Source organism: Pinus tabuliformis, chromosome 4_2 (genome assembly GCF_031772625.1).
Source record: "Pinus tabuliformis cultivar Carrire ecotype Pingquan chromosome 4_2, CPIR1, whole genome shotgun sequence".
Lineage (NCBI taxonomy): Eukaryota > Viridiplantae > Streptophyta > Pinopsida > Pinales > Pinaceae > Pinus > Pinus tabuliformis.
The window spans coordinates 650050516-650055068 of NC_142304.1; positions in this window are offsets into that span (position 1 = coordinate 650050516).

The window sequence follows — 4553 nt, forward strand, 5'->3', positions numbered from 1 at the left end:
CTTTGAGCCATTTAATCTGATTAACCCCGAATGAGATGAATGCTTGCAATTGGATGTCTCCAACAAAAGGGCCAGGGTTCAGCTCAGTCTCCTGATCTAGCATGAGGTTATGCAAATAGAATTCACACAGCAATCTCTGGACCTTCACCCCATAATGTTTACAACAATCTATAAAGTCATTGACAATGTTAATTTGTATAGGGGCCCCTGCTTTAACAACTTTTATTTTTAATCGTAAATACCGTTCCAGTAAAAACAGAGCATAGTTTTTGGCAGGGGCCCTACATGCTAAAACATCATTGTATAAAGAACACAAGGTATCCATCTGCTTGATAATAGTATCTAGCCTACGAGTTACCTTTGCAACTTTCTCTTGTTCCTTCCACCATCCCTCAAAGGCCTGGCTTTCGGATTGATTGACGTTCCTTAGTTGTTGTTGTATTTCTTCATACTTCTCGCGAGGGACCGTTTGCTCTCTAAGCCTTTCTGCTTCTCGCTGAGCCTGTTTCAATCCCTTGCGCAAGGTCACTATCTTTGGATCTCTTCTCCATGCAGCAGTGGAGGCTGGGAGTTTTACCTGAACTTTCTTATTGCGTTGTTTTGAGTTCAGAACCCTTATAACCCCTGAGGGTGGTGCATCCGTCTGGATTTCCTTGTCACAAGTCATCATATCATCCATTTCTATTTTAACATGAATATCAGTTTGATGCTGTTCCTTTTCAAATGGAACAACAGTCTGTTCCTTAGCATCGTTTGGAATAGCAGCTGGATTTTCAGCAGGGTTTTGAACAGCAGGGCGATTTTTAGTCCTCCGCCTTTTTGCCTTGCGGAGTTTTACTGGAATGGTGACCTTTCTCTTCCCTGCGGTCTTCCTTACCTTCTACCTTGTTTTCAAGATCCTGATCTACTGGTGGAGCTAGGCTATTATGCTCAATAATCTCTCCTGTTCCTTTCACAATTCCTTAATTTCCAGCGTTTCATTAGAAGGAACAGCAGGCTGTCTGTTGCGATTTGGGCCGTGACTAGTCCCTGGATCTTTCTCCTGGGGTGTTTCTTCGTTGTTCTGCTCTGGCTGTTTTGTGGTAGGAACCTTAACTGGTTCCGTCACTTCCTGGGCAACTTCTTTTTCTGCTCCTACTTCCTCCGGAATTTCCTCTGGTGCCTTGGGAACGGATTGTTCCCGTTTAGTATCTCTTATCTCCTCTTCATCATGAACAGGCAGATTTCCTTCTTCTACCTCTTCTGCATGTCATTTTTCAGATGCAATTTCCTATTGGGGTTTGTCGTGGAGGTCTGTTGGACTGGAAGGTTGGCCATACTCACCCATATTGGCCAAAACTGCGGCCAATTCATCTTCTCCCACTGGGTCCTGTGGTGGGCTACCTTCCTGCTGTCCCATTTCCTCCTCCTCCTTGGATTGTTCAGCTTCTGCCTCAGAATGCTCAGCTTCTGTTTTAGAATGCTCAACTTCTTCCTCATTTTCCTCTTCAGATTTCTCAGCCTCCTCTTCAGATTGCTCGGCCTCTTCTTTCTCTTCTCCTTCAGCTTGCTCTACTTCTACATCTGGCTGTGAGGATTGTTCGTCCTCAATTTCTACTGGCTGGCTGGTGCTTTCTTGGAGATTTTCCAGCCTTCCTCGTATCCAAGCTAACCGGACTGATTTTCTGCGTTTCTTTGGCTGTTTGGGTGTACCGGTGGCATGCTTATGCTTTGCCGATTCCTGGCGTGTTTCTGGACGTTCAGATGTACTAGCAACATGTTTTTGTTTTACTAATTCTCTGCGTTTTTCCGGACGTTCTGGTGTGCTGGTAGTATGTTTACGTTTTGGGGATGGTGCTATCGCCCATCCCTCAATTATTGCAATTAGCTCTTCCCAGCTGCTTTGCTGCTGGGTGAGGCTTGGACTAACAATTAATCGAATTAACCCATGGTGGCTGACAACTGACTCTACATGTTGTGCCTTTTTTAAACTTCGTGCAACATCACGAAGTAATGAATTCAAAAGTGCAGGTAGATTTACAGAGCATTTCTGCTTTAGAATAGCTAAGAGTTTAAGATGTCGTGGTCTTACCACATCTTTTCTACCCTCGCAGGTGATGTAGCTTTGCACGGTTCTTGCTAATTCTGCCCAGGGCTCTCCTAGCGTTGCTGGCAGAACTCCCTTCCCTTTAATCGTCAAGCTCTGGCCTTCGTCCTGGAAGATTTCTATAATCTTCTGTAGTCTTTCCTTTTTTAGTGTCCATACAGGTCCGGTGGCTGGTAGTCCCGAGACTTCTGCGATTATATCATCGGTGACTGCTATCTGTCTCCCCCTTACTATGGAGTAATCCTCCTACAGATTCTGCAGGAATTCAATTGCCACTGTTTTGTTAGACTCCTGCAAGCGGTTGAGATAAGTCAGCCACCCTGCTCTTTCCAAGATCTCCCGGGCAGTAGCGGAGACTGTCAACACCTGAGGTTCCCTTCGAATTGCCCTTCCTCCCATGGTTTCACTGTGGATTCTCAATGGAACAGCAACTGCTTGTGCTATTTGAAACACAGAGAGGGTAATAATTGCAATATTTCAAAAAAAACACAAGGTATGCAACAGAAATGGCTTATGAACAACAACCTTTGTAAAAAAATAGAAATATCATGCTGTTAAGCCGTGCCATACCCTAGTACACTATATTTCCCGAAAAGTGAGCTGACACATAATCCGGGGAATAATGAGGTTAACCCCCCCCCCCCCCCCCCCCCCACAATGTGATACGTTGTCCCAGCCGTCAAATAAAGGAGCGGCACCCGATCTACAACAGAGTCATAAAGGAATAGCATATGAAAATATGCCATGTTTAGAAAAACAACGAATTACCTAAATCGAGGCATAAAGTTGGATCGCGTATTACATAAGAGGCTGTTGTGATATGATGTGAGGCTGGGGGATAGGACATCTGTCGTACTTGCCAAATCTCAAGTGGTCATTGTCACTTCCTTTGCCATGATTGGTGGTAATAAATGTTCATGCGAAATATAAGTCGGGAAATAATATATGATTAGTTCCTAGAATATAAGAAACAAAATAGTATTAGTATCTTACCTATTGGTGTAACCAATGTGACTTCAATACCATTAACAGTGCTCTGCTGTCGACAGGTGTCCATAACCTTGACAGAGTTGTTTATTTCACCCCTGGAACCATGATCCTTTATGTGTATATTAAGGAATGTAATGGCAAAGTGTAGGCCATTATGCTGGCTTGGTAACCAGTTAGCCATCATGCCATTCACGAGGAAGGAGCGAAAAGTGGGCAGGTCGGCTCGTGATGAGACCTCCTATTCCAAGGTTTGTTTATTCGATATACCTTTTGGACCATATCCCTGGTGTGGTGGCCATAGTGGGAATGCCACTTCACTTCCATCCTCATGATCATGGTAGGCTGGCTCTTGATGAGACCCCCTATCCTGCATTTGACAACTTATAATTCATCTTTTTACTTATTTCTTTTTCATAAAGCACTTTTCCTTATTTATACATAAAGGGTGCTTCAACACTCCTTAAGAGTGGGAATGGTGGAAGAATTCTTATCATCTCAATAGGAAGATATAAACCCTTTTCTCTTATTCCTAAGTAATAATCAATGAGGATTAAAGGGAACGTCATGATAAAGATAACCAATCAAAGAAAAATTAGTAAGACAATGACAACAAAAGATGATGAATAAGTGTGTCCTTCCTTTTGTCCTCTTACCAATACAGAGCCTTATAAAGATAACGATTTATAATTTGAAGATTTCAGTATGTTGTGATTTTGTGTTCATTGCATAAGTGCATAATTGTATCTTAAATACTTTGAAAGAACAGGAGCAAGGAGCATCCTCAATTTAGGTCAGCAAAAGGAATGAGCTGTTTCACAAGGAGAGAAAAAGTATGCTAATAGTGTTCCAACAAAGGATCATAGATAGAAGTTCAAATGTCGTCCCCTTTGAAAAAGGAACAACATAACACACTAATGTCGTTCCTTTGAAAAAGGAACAGCAGAACACACCAATGCTGTTCCTTTGAAAAAGGAACAACAAAAATTAAAATTAATGCTATTCTCTTGGAAAAGGACAACAAAACACTCGAAATGACGTTCCTTTTGAAAAAGGAACAACATCCATTAAAAATGCTATTCCTTTGAAAAAGGAATAACAAAAGACGCAAAAATGCTGTTCCTTTGAAAAAGGAACAGAAGAAATAAAAAATATCTTGCGCCTTTGGAAAAGGGACAGCAAACACACCGTAGTGCCGTTCCTTTTGAAAAAGGAACAGAAAAAATCAAAATGTTGTTCCTTTTAGAAAAGGAACAACAGAACAAGCAAATGTCGTTCCTTTGAAAAAGGAACAACAAAAAATCAAGAATGTTGTTCCTTTTGAAAAGGAACAACAGAAAATCAAGAATGTTGTTCCTTTTGAAAAGGAACAGCAGAAAATCAAGAATGATGTTCCTTTTGAAAAGGAACAACAGAAAATCAAGAATGTTGTTCCTTTTGAAAAGGAACAGAAGAAAATCAAGAATGTTGTTCCTTTAGA